This window comes from Mandrillus leucophaeus, unplaced genomic scaffold (genome assembly GCF_000951045.1).
Source record: "Mandrillus leucophaeus isolate KB7577 unplaced genomic scaffold, Mleu.le_1.0 Scaffold902, whole genome shotgun sequence".
NCBI classification, from domain to species: domain Eukaryota; kingdom Metazoa; phylum Chordata; class Mammalia; order Primates; family Cercopithecidae; genus Mandrillus; species Mandrillus leucophaeus.
In genome coordinates, this window is record NW_012109831.1 from 129,073 (window position 1) to 148,053 (window position 18,981).

Here is an 18,981-nt window from a genome sequence, read left to right on the forward strand (position 1 = left end):
TGAACCTGGGAGGCGGAGGCTGCAGTGAGCAAAGATCACACCACTGCACTCCGGCCTGGGCAACAGAGCGAGACTCTGTCTCAAAAAAGAAAGAAAGAAAATGCAAAATAAAATCACAGAAAGATATTATATGACCACCAATAATGCCTTAAAGAGTGACAAAACCAAGTATAGATGAGTATGTGAAACAATAGAAATCCATAAGCGCTACTGGTGAGTGTATAAATTAATACAACTATTTTGCAAAACAGCTTGGCATTTTCTTATGTAAAGTACAGAAACAAGCCAGAACACAAACGGACACATATTATATAATCTCATTTCTATGAAATGTCCAGGATACACAATTTCATAGAGGCAGAAAGTAGATTAGTAGTAGCCAGGGGCTCGAGTAGAGGGAAATGAAGAGTGACTGCTAACAGGTAGAGATTCTTTTTTGGGTGATAAAAATGTTCTGGAATTATATAATGGTTATCATTACATAGCTTTGTGAATATACTAAAACCCCCCAAACTGCGTGCTTAAGGGTAAATGTTACATGAAAGTTATATCTCACTTTTAAAATTGTATGAGAGAAAAACTAGAGCGTTTAGAGTTGCATATTTAGTTGGTAAAGCTATAAGGAAGTGATTATCATAATGTTGACTTTAGATGGGGTAAAGGAAGGGTTTTGATCAGAAGGGATTATGTGGAGGGATTTTGGAAGATGGCATTGTTAAACCTAGATGGTGTTTACCCAGGTGCTTACTATACAATTATATTCCTTTATAACTAGTTAAACTGTATAAATGAAGCAGCTGGTTCAAGGTCAACTGACTGCTCCAAGTTTTGTTTATACCTTGTTTCTCTGGGATGAATGATCACTTACCTTTGAACTGTCTCCTCCAGCTGCTAAAATCGATTCGTAAAGTGGAGAAAGTCTACTTGCTAGGCTGCTGGATTTTCTGTCAGATTTTTTTTTTTTTTTTTTGGTCCCGTTGAGCCATTTATTGCTGCCTTAAGGAAGTATTCTTCTCAATAATGTCATTTTTTCTGGAGCTAGAACCATGAATATAAGTCATTAATAACAATCAGCTTAGCTGGGCACAGTGACTCATACCTGTAATATCAACACCTGGGGAAACCAAGGTAGGGGGATTGCTTGAAACCAGCCTGGACAATAAATATAGTGAGACTCCCATCTCTTCCAAAAATTAAAAAATTACCTGGCTTTTCGACTTTATGATGGCTCACACCTATAGATCCTGCTCCTCAGGAGGTTGAGGTGGGAGGATCACTTAAGCCCAGGAGTTTTGAGGCTGGAGTGAGCTATGCCTGCACCACTGCATTCCTGGGTGACAGAATAAGACCCTCCCTGAAACCAAAACAAACAAAAAAATGTAGCTATAAAAAAGAATGAAATCATTGATGCAGCTGGAGGCCATTGTCCTAAGTTAATTAAGGCAGGAACAGAAAATAAAATACTTCGTGTTCTCCCTTATATGTGGGAGCTAAACAGTGGGTACTCATGGCCATAAAGATGGCAACAGGCCAGGTGCAATGGCTCACACCTGTAATCCCAGCACTTTGGGAGGCCAAGGCAGGTGAGTCACTTGAGGTCAGGAGTTCAAGACCAGCCTGGCCAACCTGGAGAAACCCCATCTCTACTAAAAATACAAAAATTAGCCTGGTGTTGTGGCACACGCCTGTAATCCCAGCTACTTGGGAGGCTGAGGCAGGAGAATCGCTTGAACCCATGGAGATGGAGGTTGAGATCGCCCCACTGCACTCCAGCCTGGGCAACCGAGTGAGACTCTGTCTCCAAAAAAAAAAAATCAAATAAAATGGCAACAAAAGACTGATGACTACTTAGAGGGGGCAGAGAAGGAGGGGGCAAGAGTTGAAAAAGTAGCTATTGGGTTCTGTGCTCACTACATGGGTGATGAGATCCATTGTATCCCAAACCTCAGCATCACGCAATACACCCAGGTAATAAAACTGCAAGTGTACCCACTGAATCTAAAAGTTGAAATTATTTTTTATGTGAATTTTTAAAGAATCAGTTTAAATATTTTCTTCAGACTGTTTTGTTGTTTTTGCTTTTGTCTTTGGAGACAAGGTCTTGCCTTGTCACATAGGCTATAGTGTAGTGGCACGATCACGGCTCATTGCAGCCTCAACCTGCTGGGCTCAAGCAATCCTCCCACCTCAGTGTCTGGGACTACATGTGCGCACCACCATGCCCAACTAATTTTTTAATTTTTTTGTAGAGACAAAGTCTCACTGTGTTGCCCAGACTGGCCTCAAACTCCTGAGCTCAAGTGATCCTCCTGCCTTGGCCTCCCAAAGTGCTAGGATTACAAGTGTGAGCTACCATGCTGGCCCAGAATGTTGTTATAACATCTTAATCTTCCCTCCCACAAAATAAGACCAATTCAAATTGTAACCATCCAATGGGTTCTCCTTGCCCACTGCCCAGATAGAGCCAATTTATCAAAACAGGGGAATTGCAATAGAGAAAGGGTTTAATATATGCGGAGCTGGCCAAACGGGAGACTGGAGTTTTATTACTGAAATCATCCTCCCCCAAATTTCTGAGGCTAGGGTTTTTTGATGGTTTTTTTGTTTGTTTTGAGATGGAGTCTCAAAAATTGCACTCCAGCGCCCAGGCTGGAGTGCAATGATGCGATCTCGGCTCACTACAACCTCTGCCTCCCGTGTTCAAGTGATTCTCCCACCTCACCCTCCCGAGTAGCTGGGATTACAGGTGTGCATCACCACACACGGCTAATATTTGTAGTTTTAGTAGAGACGGGGTTTCACTATGTTGGCCAGGCTGGCCTCGAATTCCTGACCTCAGGTGATCTGCCCGCCTTGGCCTCTCAAAGTGCTAGGATTACAGGTGCGAGCCACCACACCCGGCTGAGGCTAGGGTTTTTTAAGGATAGTTTGGTGGGCAGGGGGCTAGGGAATGAGGGAATGTCGATTGGTTGGGTCAGGGATGATGTTGTCTATAGGAGAATCTGTGAGGTGAGGAATCTTGTGGCCTCTGGCTGAATAACTCCTGAGCCATAATTTTTAACCTTGTGGCTAATTTGTCAGTTTTACCAAAGTGGTCTGGTCCCCAATCCTTCAGAGGGTTTTTCCCAGGAGGAGCTGTTACCATCTTTGTTTCAAAGTAAACTAAATTCCTACCAAAGTTAGTTTTGGCCCACGCTCAGAAATGTACAAGGGCAGCTTGGAGGTTAGAAGCAAGATGGAGTTGGTTAGGTCAGATTTCTTTCATTGTCATAATATTCCTATGTCACATTTTTCTCACTGTCATAATTTTGGCAGAGGCAGTTTCAAAATTATTTATTTTATTCTGTCAATAAACTTTAAAATGGTAGTAATTTTGGCCTTTTTTTTTAAAAAAAAACAGAGTCTTGCTTTGTTGCCCAGGCTGGAGTGCAATGGTGTGATCTCAGCTCACTGCAACCTGTCTGCCTCCCTGGTTCAAGCAGTTCCCCTGCCTCAGCCTCAGCCTCCCCAGTAGCTGGGATTACAGGTGCATACCACCACGCCCTGCTAATCTTTTTGTATTTTTAGTGAAAATGGAGTTTCACCATGTTTGCCAGACTGGTCCCAAACTCCTGACCTCAGGCAATCTGCCTGCTTCAGCCTCCCAAAGTGGTGTGATTACAGGCTTGAGCCACCACGCCCGGCTGTAATTTTGGCCTTTTAAGGTGAAGTGTATATTGGAGAAATAGAGAAAACCCAATAAAAGTAGCACACATTTTTAGGCCTTGCTTGCAGCTGTGGTAGAATAAAGAATTTCTGTGATTTTTGTTCCAGATGTAGGCACAGAGCCTCTGAAAACCTTGGAATTTCCTGAAACATAGGATTGTCTTGTTATACCAGTGAGGTGACTCGTAGTGGGCTCCTTGATAGTTTCAGGATGGGGACTGATCACCAGAAAGACAAACCACATTATTAGAAGGTTGAGATAGAGGCCAGGAGATTGAGTTCAGTCATTTAGCCAATCATTTAATCAATCATGACTATGTAATAAAAATTAAAACTCTGGGCAACCTTAAGCTCAGTAGAGCTTCCTGGTTGGTGAACACAGGAAGGCTACACTCCCAGATTCCACAAGGAGAGGGCACAGGAACTCTACTTCCTCTCCCACACCTCACCCCGCCTTTGTGTGTCCTTTATAATAAAACCATAATAATAAGTATAGTGCTTTTCTAAATTCTATTAGTTGTTCTAGTAAATTATTGAATGTGGGAGGGCTGTGAGTACTCCCTGAATTTGTAGCTAGTCAGCCAGGTATGCTGGTGGTCTTGGCCCCGCCCCCCACTGCCCCCACAAAGACTTAGGACTGGTGTTGGAAGTGAGGCAGTCTTGTTGAGGACTTTGCTCTTAAACTGTGGGGTCTCTGCTAACTCTGTATGGATGGCGTCAGAGTTTAATTGCAGTAAACTCAGCTTGTGGTAGTGTCAGAATAGCATCTTCTGAAAAGTCTGCAGGGCCTAGCCAGTTGGAAAGAATGCTTGTTTATTATATTGTTGCTTGCATTTGGTGGGAATTCATCATTACTTCCCCATGCATTACAGATGCCTTTTGCCAAAGATTTCCATCAAATACATAGTGGTCTGTTTTTTGCTGTTATCCTGGCAACAACTCCATAACTTGGAAGCCATTTCTTTTTTCCAACGTTGGCCATATTTGGTAATGTGGAATGTTGAATTGTGAATCAGCTCTGAAAAATCCTAATAAATAAATGAACCTTAAAAATTGATAATAAGTACAGTATTTATTTATATTAGAACAAAGACTTATCATATGATGTCTTTCATTCTGGTAGGTGTCACCAATGATTCAATGTAAGACTTGGAAAAAATCTTTGACACAGAAGGTGTTGTAAACTCAGCACATTCTGTTTTCGTTATCATGGCCTTATGGAAGCCCTCATCATTTTTCATTTGGCTTATCGAAGATCCCTCAACTCCTTTTCCCTCTTTATTCTGTCCATTCTAAATTTTAGAGTAAGACACTGGTTTTTTTTTTGAGACGGAGTCTTGCTCTGTCGCCCAGGCTGGAGTGCAGTGGCCAATCTCAGCTCTGCCTCCCGGGTTTATGCCATTCTCCTGCCTCAGCCTCCCGAGTAGCTGGGACTACAGGCGCCCGCCACCTCACCCAGCTAGCTTTTTGTATTTTTTAGTAGAGACGGGGTTTCACCAGGTTAGCCAAGATGGTCTCGATCTCCTAACCTTGTGATCCGCCCTTCTCGGCCTCCCAAAGTGCTGGGATTACAGGCTTGAGCCACCGCGCCTGGTTTTTTTTTTTTTTTTAGAGACCAGATCTTACTCTGTTACCCAGGCTGGAGTGCAGCCACATGATCGCAGCTCACTGCAACCTCTACCTTCCAGGGTTCAAGCAGTCCTCCCACCTCAGCCTCCCAAGTAGCTGTTACAACAGGTGTGCACCACCATACTCAGCTAATTTTTTTTAGTTTTTGTAGAGATGGAGTCTCACTATGTTGCTCAGGCTGGTCTTGAACTCCTCAACTCCAGAAGTCCTCCCACAGTGTTAGGATTACAGGCATGAGCCACCTTACCTAGCCCAATTTTCTTTTTACAAAATGTGTTTCAAATATTCCAACTTTTTCTGTGCTAACAAGTGATTTTTAGTAGTATGCTCCCTAGGAGTATGGGGTAAGGGGCACAAACAGTCTTTTCAGGGTGAATGTGATATTTTAACATTGAGTTTAAAGGTGGCTGCACTTTAAAAGAAATTTGTGCCACGGAGAAAGCAATTTGAAGATGGATGTTTAGAAATGTTAACCATCTATATGTGATTTTGGTTGAAAAATGTTATGCCTCCTTTAAAAGCTGGTAAGTCTATCATTTGAAAACATTGGAAATAGAATGTTTCTAATCTTTCAAAAGAAAGGTTCAATTTTTAATCTATTGTTTAAAAATATACAACTATAATGCCTCTTCATTAGTTTCCAAGAAAAATTGCTGACATTATTTTATTTTATTTTATTTTTGAGACAGAGCCTCACTCTTTCAACAAGGCTGGAGTGCAGTGACACAATCATGGCTCATTGCAGCCTTGACTTCCTGGGCTCCAGTGATCTTCTACCTCAGCCTCCCAATTGACTACCACCACAGGTGCACATCACCACACCCAGCTAATAATTTTTTTAAATTTTTGTAGAGACAGAGTCTCACTGTGTTGTTGTCCAGGCTGGTCTTGAACTCTTGGCCTCAAATGATCCTCCTGCCTCATCCTCCCAAAGTACTGAGATTACAGGCATGAACCACCATGCCTGGCCTATTTTTTATTTATTTATTTATTTATTTGAGGCGAAGTCTCCCTCTGTTGCCCAGGCTGGAGTGCAGTGGCGCGATCTCAGCTCACTGCAAGCTCCGCCTCCCAGGTTCACGCTATTCTCCTGCCTCAGCCTCCCGAGTAGCTGGGACTACAGGCACCTGCCAACACGCCTGGCTAATTTTTTGTGTTTTTAGTAGAGACGGGGTTTCACCATGTTGGTCAGGCTGGTCTCGATCTCCTGACCTCGTGATCCGCCCTCCTCAGCCTCCCAAAGTGCTGGGATTACAGGTGTGAGCCACTGCGCCTGGCCTATTTTTTATCTGTAATAAAAGCAAGTCAAAATCTAAATTAAAAAAACAAAGCACAGAAGGGTTTAGACTTAAGATTTTTAAAAATAAGAGCCATCTGATCAGGCACAGTGGCTCCCACCTATCATCCCAACACTTTGGGAGACCAAGGTGGGAGGATTGCTTGAGCCCAGGAGTTCAAGACTGCAATGAACTATGATTAAGCTACTGTACTCCAGCCTGGGTGACAGAGCAAGACCCTGTTTAAAAAAAAAAAAATCAATAATAATGAGTAAATGAGTACATAAATATGAGCCATCTTCAATCACATTGCACTCTAAATGAAAAGGTAAAAAATTTTGTACCATGAATATGTAAAGTACTTAAAATATTTGTTTTACTTATTTATATTTATTTTTAAACAAATGTTACTGAGATAAAATTGACATGCAATATTCAAAGTATAAAATTAGATAACTTTCTCTTTTTTTTGAGACAGAGTTTCACTCTTGTTGCCCAGGCTGGAGTGCAGTGGTGCTATCTCAGCTCATTGCAACCTCCACCTCCGGGTTCGAATGATTCTCCTGCCTCAACCTCCTGAGAAGCTGGGATTACAGGCTCCCACCACCACATCCAGCTAATTTTTTGTATTTTTAGTAGAGAAAGGATTTCACCATGTTGACCACGGCTGGTCTTGAACTCCTGACCTCAGGTGATCCACTCACCTTGGCTTCCCAAAGTGCCAGGATTACAGGCTCCCACCACCACATCCAGCTAATTTTTGTATTTCTTTCTTTCTTTTTTTTTTTTTTAAGTAGAGATGGAGTTTCACCATGTTGGGCAGGCTAGTCTCGAACTCCTGACCTCAGGTGATCCATCTGCCTTGGCCTCCCAAAGTGCTGGGATTACAGGCGTGAGCCACTGTGCCCAACCAGCTTTCGATCTATGTATATACATCTCTGCAGCCATCGCCACGATCAAAATTATGAATACATCTGTCATCTCCTAAAGTTCCCCCAGGCCCTTTTGTAATTACTTGCAGGCAACCACTGATGTTGCTTTTTGTCACTCATAGATTACTTTGGATTTTGTAGAATTTTATCTAAATGGAGTTATTATAGTATGTATGTACTGTTTTTTTGTTTGTTTCTTGTTGGTTTTTTTTGTATTTCCATATGAATTTAAAAATCAGATTATCAGACAAGCAGCTGGTATTTTTATTGGGATTGTGCTGAATCTGTAGATCAATTAGGAGTGCATTCACTTCCTAACAATATCACATCTCTCCATGAACATGCTTTGTTTCTCCACCTACTTAGATCATCCTTCATTTCTCTCAACATGTCTTCTGAAGTTCTTATACCTCTTTTGTCAGATTTATCACTAAGTATTCCATATTTTTATGCAATTATAAGTGGTGGTGTTATTTTTCATTTGATTGTTTACAGTATATATAAATATAATTGATTTTGTATATTGATCTTTTATCCTGCAGCCTTGCTAACTCTCTTATTCCAGTAACTTTATTGTAGATTCTGTTGTATTTTCCGGAGATACTCATGTTGTCCGTGAATAAAGACAACTTGCCTATTCTACTGGGCTGGAACTCCCAGTATAATTGTGAATAGAAATGGTAATCATAGACATTCTTGCCTTGTTCCTGATCTTAGAGCATTTTGTCTTTACTGTTAACTGTGGTGTTAGCTCTCAGTTTGTCATAGATACCCTTTATCAACTGATGAATGTGTCCTATTCCTAGTTTGCTAAAAGTTTTTATCGAAAATTATTGTTGAACTTTTGTCAAATGCATTTTCTTTGTCTAATGACATGATTATATGTTTTTTTCTTGATTAGCCTACTAATGTAGTGACTTATATTGATTGATTTTCAGATTTTAAACCAACTAGAATTCCTGAGATAAATGTTACTTGGTCATGATGTGTTTGCTCCCACCCCCCATTATTTAGAGAATATTAGTTTGTATTAGTCTGTTTATATGTTGTTGTATTTGATTTGCTGAAATTTTAAGATGTATGCATCTATATTCATAAGGGATATTAGTCTGTAGTTATCTTATAATATCTTTGTCTGGTTTTGGTGTCAGGGTAATGCTGACCTCATGGTTATAAGTTGGAGAGTATTCCCTGCTCTTCAATTTTCTGGAAGTGTGTAGAATTGTTACTACTTCTGTCTTATATGTTTGGCAGAATTCTTCAGTGAAGCCTCTGAACCTAGAATTTGTGGGAAGGTTTTAAATTATAAACTTAATTTTGTTAATAGACATAAAACTATTTAGGTTATCTGTTTCTGAGTGAGCTTTGGTAATGTATATCTTTTCAAAGAATTTTCAGTCTCTTCTAAGTTGTCAGATTAATTGACATAAAGTTGTTTGTAATATTGCCTTACCATTCTTCTGATAACTATAGAATCCATAGAAATATCACCTTTCTCGTTCTTGATGTTGGTAATTTGTGTTTTGTCTTTTTTTCCCCTGATTAGTCTGTCTGTCGTTTTAATTTTGTTGATCTCAAAAACTTGTGTATGTTTTTTGTTGAGTTTTTTGGTTTGTTTTCTGAGATAGGGTCTTGCTTTGTCACCCAGGCTGGAGTAGGGTGGCACAAACGTGACTCACTGAAGCTTCAACCTCCTGGGCTCAAACAGTCTTCCCACTTCAGCCTCTCAAGTAGCCAGGACCACAGGCACACCGCCATACCCAGCTAATTTTTAAATTTTTTGTAGAGTTGGGGTCTCATCGTGTTGCCCAGGCTGGTCTTGAACCTCTGTATTCAAGCAATCCTCTTGCCTTGGCTTCCCAAAGTGCTGGAATTAGAAATGTGTGAGCCACTATGCCTGGTGTCATGTGTGGTTTTATGCATTTTCTCTCTTGTTTCCAGTGATTTTATTATTAATTGATTTCCGCTTTGGTCTTTACGATTACCTTTCTTCTGGGTTTCATTTGCTCCTCTTTTTTAAATTTCTCAAGGTAGAAAGTGAGGTCATTTCTTTTTTTTTTTTTTTTTTGGTAGAGTCCAAGTCTCAGTATGTTGTCCCAACTGATCTTGAACTTTGGGTTCACGTGGTCCTCCCAGCTTGGTCTCCCAAAGTGCTGGGATTTAGTCTTTCCTTTCTAATATAGGTATGTAGTGATATAAATTTCCCCCTAAGAACTGCTTTAGTAGTATGACATGTGTTTTCATTTTTATTTAAAGAGACAGAGTCTTGCTCTGTTGCCCAGGCTGTAGTGCAGTGGCCTGATCATAGCTTACTGCAGCCTCAACTTCTTGGGCTTAAGCGATCCTCCTGCCTCATCCTCCCAAGTAGCTGGGACCACAGTTGCCTGCCACCACACCCAGCTAATTTATTTTATTTTATTTTTTGTAGAGACGTGGTCTGGCTATGTTGCCCAGGATGGTCTTGAACTCCTAGCCTCAAGGGATGCCCACACCTTGGCTTCCCAAAGTGCTAGGATTACAGGCGTGAGCCAGCACACCTAGCCTCTAATTTCCCTTTTGATTTCTTCTTTGACCCACAAATCATTCAGAAGTATACTGTTTAGGAATGTTTGGGGATTTTCCAGAGATCTTTCTGTTACTGACTTCTAATTCTATTTTATTGTAGTCAGAAAATATATTTTATATGACTTGAATCCTTTTAAAATTTATTGAGTTTTGTTTTATGACTCAGAATGTGATCTTTCTTAGCAAATGTTCTGTGTTCACCTGAAAAGAATGTATATTACTACTGTTTGGTAGTAGTCTATAAGTGTCAATTATGTCAAGTTTGTTGGTAGTGTTGTTCAAGTGTTCTACATCCTCACTGGTCTTCTTCCCATTTATTTATTCAGTCATTTATATCAGTATGAACTAATAGGTATTTATTATCTAGATCAGACTGTAATCCATTAACACTTTAGTTTTTTTGCTTAAGTTGTTCCAGTTTTGGCCATCGAGGTCCTTTCAGTTGGCTCCTTTTCCCCCTTTAAATACATCAGTTTGGTGGTTTTTGGTTGGTTGGTTTTGGTTTTGGTTTGTTGTTGTTTTATCCCTTCCTTACTCTCTATGACTATAAGATATTCCAGACTCATGTTGTATATTTCTGACCCCAGTCCTGGAATCAGCCATTTCTCCAAGAAGTGTGGATTTTCAGATTGGAGAACAGTATTACAAATCAAGATCTGGATTCTAGGTATGCTTGTTTCTTCTGGGGTGTCCTTTTTCTAGTCCCTCTTAGCTGATTGATCAAAGAAATATAGTATTAGTATGTATGCTAACCTGTGACAATACACGTCTATAAATACTTTTATATGTAATTGTCTGTATTTATATTAAACATGAATTCTTCTTGATGTCTCTGGCTCCAATTCAGTATCACATGGATCATTCTAGCTTCTTACCTTTGCTGATCTGTAAATTTCCACCCCAGCAATGAGAAACCTGGGTCCCATCATCCACCATCCATACACATAAATTACTCAGTTCCAGTATACATGTATAGCAGTATCAAAATTATTAACCCATACTCCCTGAGAAACAACTTTATCAAGTTGAGTTCAGTACTTACCTGTAGTTCCTTTGATCTTTAGTCTTACTGATTTCATTCATTTCCAAAGTTTCTTAGGTCAGCACTTTTCACCCTCTTCAGTGATGTTGTTTCATACATTTGTAATATAGTTAGATTCTCTTGTCATAGTCTCCATTCTTCTCTGGGATCCTCTGACCTCATAAGTTATTTTTTTAAATTTGCCTTTAGAGGTGACAAACCAAGGCTTAAAGTTTTTTTTTCCCTTACATTACTCTCTAGGTTATAAAGTTCTGTATGTTTTGACAAATGTATAATGTCATGTATCCACCACTACAGTATCATACAGAGTAGATTTATTTCCCTGAAATAGTGCACAGTACTTCACCTCTTTGTCCCTCATCTTCTCCCCACTGGCACCATTGATTGTTTTACTGTCTCTATAATTATACCTACCTTTTCCAAAATGTCACATGGTCAGAATCTTATGATATATAGCCTTTTCAAATTAGCTTCTTTCACTTAGCAATATGCCTTCAAGGTTCCTGTCTTTTCGTAGGTTGATAGCTTGTTTACTTTTATCACTAAATAATACTCTATTATATGAATGTGCCACAGTATGTTTATCCATCATCTACTGAAGGACATCTTGGTTGCTTCTAGTTTTGGGCGATCACAAAGAAACTTGCTAGACACATTCATGTTCAGGTTTTTGTGTAGACAAGTTTTCAACTCAAGTGAGTAATTATTTAGTGTAATTGCTGGATTGTGTGGGAAGACTGTGTTTAGTTTTTTAGAAAGTGCCAAACTGTCTTCCAAAGTGGCTGTACCTTTTGGATTTCTACTAACAATAACAAGAGTTCCCGTTGTTCCCCATCCTTTTTAGCCATTCTAATAGGTATGTATGAGTATCCAATTGTAGTTTTAATTTGCAATTTCCTATGCCAAATGATGTTGAGAATCTTTTTATATACTTGTTTGCTATCTGTATATCTTCTTTGGTGAGGTGGCTGTTCAGATCTTTTGCTCATTTTTAAAATTGGGTTGTTTGTTTTCTTGTTGAGATTTAAGAGTTCTTTGCACATTTGTCTTTTATCAAGTATGTGGGTTTTTTGTTTTGTTTTGGGGGTTGGGGTTGACTTTTCTTGTTTGTTTTTGAGACAAGGTCTTGCTCTGTCACCTAGGCTGGAGTTCAGTGGTGCAATCACAGTCCACTACAACTCAAGCTCAAATGATCCTCCCACCTCAGCCTCCTAAGTAGCTGAGACCAGGTGCGTTAGGCTGCAACACACAACTAATTTTTAAATTTTTTGTAGAGACAAGATCTCCCTGTATTGTCCAGACTGATCTTGAACTCCTGGGCTCAAGCAGTCCTCCATCTTCAGCCTCTCAAAGTGCTGGGATTGCAGCTATGAGCCACCGTGCCCAGCCAAGTATGTGTTTTTTACAGATATTTTCTCCTAGTCTATGGTCTTTTTCATTCTCCTAACAGTATCTTTTGCAGAAGTTCTTAATTTTAATGCAGTCTAGCTTATTAATGTTTTCTTTCATGGTTTTGCTTTTGGTTTCGTATTCTAAAAATTCATCGCCAAACCCAAGGTCACCTAGATTTTCTCTTGTGTTATCGTATACAAGTTTTACAGTTTTGTGTTTTACATTTAGGTAAATCTTACATTCTGATCATTTTCATGACCCATTTTGAGTTAATTTTTGTAAAAGTTGTATCTAGATTCATTTTTTTGCATATGAATATTCAGGTGTTCCAGCACCATTCGTCAATGAGAATATATATTGTCTTCATTGAATTGCCAGTGCTCCTTTGTCACATATCAGTTGACTGTATTTTATGAGTCTGTTTCTGGATTATCTGCTTTGTTCTACTGATGTATGTATCTGTTCTTCCACCAGAACCATGTTGTCTTGATCACTATAGTTTTATAGTGAGTCTTGAGATCAGGTAATATCAGTCCTCTAACCTTATTCTTCAGTATTGTATTGGTTGTTTGGGTCATTTTGCCTTTTCATGTAAACTTTAGAATCAATTCGTCAATATTCACAAACTAACTTGCTTGGATTTTGATTGGGTTTGCATTTAATCTATAGATCAAATTGCTTAGAATTAACATTTTAGTAATATTGAGTCTTCCATTATGATCATGCAATGTCTCATTTATTTAGATCTTTGATTTCTTTCATCAGAGTTTCATAATTTACAGTGTATAGATTTTCAATATATTTTGTTAAATTTACATGTAGGTATTACAGTTTTTGTGTTAATAGTATTGTGTTTTTAATTTCTAATTCGGATTATTCATTTCTGGTATAAAGGGATACAACTGACTTTTTAATATTAGCATTGTATCCTACAACCTTGTTGTAACTGCTTATTAGTTACAGGAGTGTTGTTTGTTGATTCTTTAGAATATTCTACATAGACAATCATGTTATCTCTAAACATAAACACCTTTATTTCCTCCTTCCCAATATGTTTACCTTTTATTTCCTTTTCTTGCCTTTTCGGTTGTGTTTTGCTTTTTTATTTATTTATTTATTTATTTTAGAGATGGGGTCTCACTATGTTGCCCAGGCTGGTCTTGAACTTCGAGCTCAAGTAATCCCCCCAACTCAGCCTCCAAAAGTGCCAGGATTACAAGTGTGAGCCACCACACCCGGCCACCTTTTCTTGCCTTGTTGCACTGGCTAAGACTTTCAGTATGATACTGAATAGGAGTAGTGAGAGGCCATCCTTGCCTTGTTCCCATTCTTGGAGAAAAAATACCCAGTTTCTCACCATGAAGTAAGGTTAACAAGTATGTCTTTTGTAGATGTTCTTGGTCAAGTGAGGAAGTTCTCCTCTATTCCTAGTTTGCTGAGTTTTTATCAAAAAAGTTTTTAATGGGTTTTAGCTTTAGTCAAGTGCTTTTTCTGTATCATTTGATGTGACTATATGGTTTTTCTTCTTTAGTTTGTTGATGTGGTAGATAATTGATTTTCATATGTTGAGCCATCCTTGCATGCTTGGAGTAAATTCCATTTGGTGATGGTATATAACTTTTTTATACATTGTTGGATTTGATATTTCTAATATTGAGAATTTGTGCATCTATTTTCATAAGCGATGTTGCTCTACAGCACTTTTTTCTTGTAATATCTTTATCTGATTTGCGTAATAGGGTAATACTGGCTCCGTGGAATGAGTTAGGAATCATGTTACAATCATCTTTGATTGGAAAAGATTGTAGAGAATTGGTATCATTTCTTCTATAAGTGTTTAGTAGAATTAATCAGTGAAACATCTGAAACAGGTGCTTTTTTTTTTGGAGATTATTAGTTATTGACTCAGTTTCTTTAATAGAGTCTTTTTTTTTTTTTTGGAGATAGAGTTTCGCTCTTGTTGCTCAGGCTGGAGTACAATGGCACGATCTCGGCTCACTGCAACCTCCATTTTCCATTAACGGATTCAAGTGATTCTCCTGCCTCAGGTTCCTGAGTAGCTGGGATTACAGGCATGTGCCACCATGCCCGGCTAATTTTGTACTGGGTTTCTCCATGTTGGCCAGGCTGGTCTTGAGCCCCTGACCTCAGGTGATCCTCCCGCCTCAGCCTCCCAAAGTGCTGGGATTACAGGCATGAGCCACCACACCTGGCAAATCTTTCTTTTTTAAAAATCCAACCTAACAATCTCTACCTTTTAATTGGGGCATTTAATGTGGTTGTTGATGTGGTTTGTTTATGTCTGCCACCTCCTTATTTGTTTCCTAATTATTCCATCTGTTTTTTCTTCTTCCATGATCTTTTGCTACTTTATTTGGGGTTAAGTGTGTATTTTTATTCCATTTATGTCCTTTATTGGCTTATAGTCTATAGCCCTTTATTGTTTAATGTTTACCTTAGCATTTATAGTATATATCTTTAACATAGCCCTCATATCAATCTTCAAATAATATTATACCACTTCACATACAGGATTAGAATCTTCCATTTCTCCCCTTCCAGCCTTTATATAGTTGTTTTCAAACTTTTGATCCTGATGTGTCGTAAATCCCACACTATTATTATTTAATAGTAATATTATTATTTAAACATTTACTGCTTTTTAAATAGATTTAAATAACAAGAAAATGTCATGCGTCCTTTTCCATGTAGTTAAGTTTCCCATTGCTCTTCATTCTTTTGTGCAGATCCATATTTCCACCTGGTATCCTTTGCTTCTGCCTAAAGGACGTTTTAAAAACTTTTTTTTGTAGTGTAGTTTGCTGTTGAGAATTTTATTTAGTTCTTTTGTCTGAAAAAGTATTTATTTTTTACCTCTGTCTTTTAAAAATATTTTTGCTGAGGCCAGGAGCAGTGGCTCATGCCTATAATCCCAGCACTTTGGGAGGCTGAGGCAGTAGGATCACTTGAGGTCAGGCGTTCGAGACCAGCCTGGCCAACATGGCAAAATACCGTCTCCATTAAAAATACAAAAAATTAGCCAGGCATGGTGGCGTGTGCCTGTAATCCCAGTTACTTGGGAGGCTGAGGCAGAAGAATCTCTTGAACCCAGGAGGCAGAGGTTGCAGTGAGCTGAGGTCGCACCATTGCATTCCTGCCTGTGCAACAAAACAAGACTCCATCTCAAAAAAAATTTTTTTTTGCCGGTACAATGACTTCTGACACTACCCCAAATTAGGCCAAACTTTACAAGGGCCTAGTCTACTACAAAACTGCCCTTACTTTAGACACCAAGCAGAAGTTTTGGGGTTCCCAAGTCACCCATACTTCTGACAAAATAGATACAAATTTGAGGTTTCTTACTACCTCCTGAGTTCAGTAATTCACTAGAATGATTCACAGAGCTCAGGAAACCACTATACTTAGGTTTACAATTTTATTGTGGCAAAAAAGATAAAAATCAGGTCTGACCAAAGAAGACATGTGTAGGACAAAGTCTGGGAGGGTCCCAACACAAAGCTTCCAGTGCCTTCTCCCTGTGAAGTCAGGATGCATCACCCTCCTACACATCGATGTATACCAATACATAGAAATTATTATTAAGCAGGGAAGCTCACAGGAGCTTTGTGTCCAGAGTGAGGTTTTATTTTATAAGCATGATTGATCGACTCATTTGCCATATGACTGAACTTAATCTCTAGCCCCTCTCCACTTCTGGGAAGTCAGGTTATGTCAGACTGATAGCAAGTGGCTCAAAGCCCCAACCCTCTTTTTTTTCTTTTTTTCTTTTTTTTTTTGAGACGGAGTCTCACTCTGTCACCCAGCCAGGCTGGAGTGCAGTGGTGCGATCTCGGCTCACTGCAACCTCCGCCTCCTATGTTCAAGCAATTCTCCTGCCTCAGCCTCCTGAGTAGCTGGGATTATAGGCATGTGCCAGCACACCCGGTTAATTTTTGTATTTTTAGTAGAGATGGGGTTTCGCCATATTGGCCAGACTGGCCTTGAACCCCTGACCTCAGGTGATCTGCCTGCTTGGGCCTCCCAAAGTGCTAGGTGAGTGCTAGCACTCCTTCATGCTAGGTGAGCCTCAAAGCCCCAACCCTCCAATTACATGGTTGGTCTTTCAGGTGTGGCCAGCCTCCATTCTGAGTTATATCATTAGCATAAAGTATCAGGCCCCATCATGAATAACAGAAGCACTCCTATCACTTGGGTTTTGAAATTCCAAGGATTTAGAGGCTCCTTCCGAGGAACTGGGGACTAAGGCCAATCAGATTCGTTACTACACAACAGCTGGGTCTAGAATTCTAGGTTGGCAGGAGAATAGCCATATCTTCCATAATTTTTTTTTTTTATTTTTTATTTTTTTTTTGAGATGGAATCTCGCTTTGTCACCCAGGCTGGAGTACAGTGGCGCGATCTCGGCTCACTGCAAACTCCACCTCCTGGGTTTACACCGTTCTCCTGCCTCAGCCTTCCGAATAGCTGGGACTACCAGCGCCCGCCACCACGCCCGGCTAATCCTTTTGTATTTTTTAGTAGAGACGGGTTTTCACCGTGTTAGCCAGGATGGTCTTGATCTCCTGACCTCGTGATCCGCCCGCCTCGGCCTCCCAAAGTGCTGGAATTACAGGCCTGAGCCACCGCGCCTGGCCTATATCTTCCATAATTTAAAGATATTGCTCTGCCGTCTTCTTGCATTGTTTCCAACGAGAAATCTGCTATAATCCTTCTTTGTTCCTCTGTATAACATCATCTTCTCACTTCACCCAGCTCTACCAAGCTCTAGCTCTTAAGATTTTTCTCTGTATTTTGAGTTTTGAGCGATTTGACTATGACATTCTTTGATGTACTCCTCTTCCTCTTTCTCATGTTTGGGATTCTTAGAGATTATCTTAGATTTGTGATGTTACAAGAAAAACTTGGGGCTGCAACGTCCTACCTAAGCTGGGAAGGAGCCATGAGACCAAAGGATGACTCAGACAGTTGAGCTTGATGAGTAGATGAGTTTATTCAGCTTACATCCAAGGCACTCCTGGACTAGCGGGACAGCTCTAGAGAGCCATGCTGCCTCGTGTCTCTAAACTGCATTTTTTTTTTTTTTCTTTAAGACATGGGGTGCTTTGCTATGTTGCTGAGGCTGGTCTCGGACTCCTGGACTCAAGTGATCCGCCCTCCTCAGCCTCCCAAACTGGGATGACAAGCCTGAGCTACTGCGCCTGGCTCCCTCTAAACTGCTTTTAAGCTAATTTTCTGGATCTTTGCCTACTGTGTTTGAACAGTGATACTGTTTTTCTTGAGAGGTTCTCAGATACTCTCTAGGATGTTTGGTTGGTTCTCAGGGATACCTGCTTCTCAGCTGGGTACCATTGCCATGGGCCTAGCCTTCAAGTTTCAGGCAGCGAACATATGTACCTTTAAGTAATCTGGTAAAGAACCTGTCACACAACATGTGGGTATATGGTTTTTATCAAATTTGCAAAGTTGTCAGTCATTATTTCTTCCTGTCTTTTTTCTGTATCCCCCTGTCTCCCCTCCCGCTGCTTGAAGTTGTCCTACAGCTCAGTGGTGCTGTTTAGTTTTTTTGATAATTTTTTTTCCTCTCGGTGTTAGTTATTTCTGACATACATGTGTGTTATGTAACCCTAGCCCTACTATGAGCACCTGGAAGGTTCTTTGTACCTCTGTACCCAGACCGATCCTTGGAAGGCTAGTTATTGTAGGATGCTCATGTCCAGGCATCTCCTTGAGGCTTTAGCTGGGTAGTTAACCAACAAAGGGCATCTGACTTTGCATGTCAAGAATCAAACTGGATATTTGTTAATCTTTGACATGAGATGACACTATCAAGAAAGAATAAAATTGTTTTTAAAAAATAAGCCTTGATGCTTCTGAGGAGACCTGATCCTTATTAAGTCCTGGCTAAGGAAACAGCTACTCAGGATCACTTCCCTTATATCCTGGTGCCCGCTAGCCAGAAGATGGGGAGAGGTCATAACAGATAGTCCTCACACAAAGCATGGAAAACGCAGAGTTCATGCAATGTTGAGAGCATATCCACTGGATGAAGTTGTATATTTTATGCACCTGGGGGTGAGAAGAAGCTGAAGATGCCTCTTTCTCATTCAACAAAAAACAATGCCATTATATAATTGATACAGAGGTGCTGCTGCATAGGGTAGTAGGAGCGCTGATTGAGAGGCTGGTTTGTACTAGATCAGTATAAAAAGACATTACGTGCTATATAAACCCTATTGGATAGAGATAATGGGAAACAAAGGGGTAGGTTTTTGGCAACTTGGAACATCCATACCCTGTGCAGCAAACATGCTATCCAAGAGAAAGCCAGCGCATGCTGAAGTACCAGGCCCCTGGGAGGTAAGCACAGCAGTGAGGAGGTGGACAGGGGTTAGAGGGGTGCCAGCACAGCATGGAGTAT

At 40.0% G+C, this 18,981-nt stretch overlaps 1 protein-coding gene across 1 annotated transcript in view; it reads left to right on the top strand.

The window, feature by feature from the left end:
- Positions 1–18,981, top strand: part of MAST2 (microtubule associated serine/threonine kinase 2) — a 119,023-nt gene that overhangs the window by 63,612 nt on the left and 36,430 nt on the right. The window lies entirely within an intron of this gene.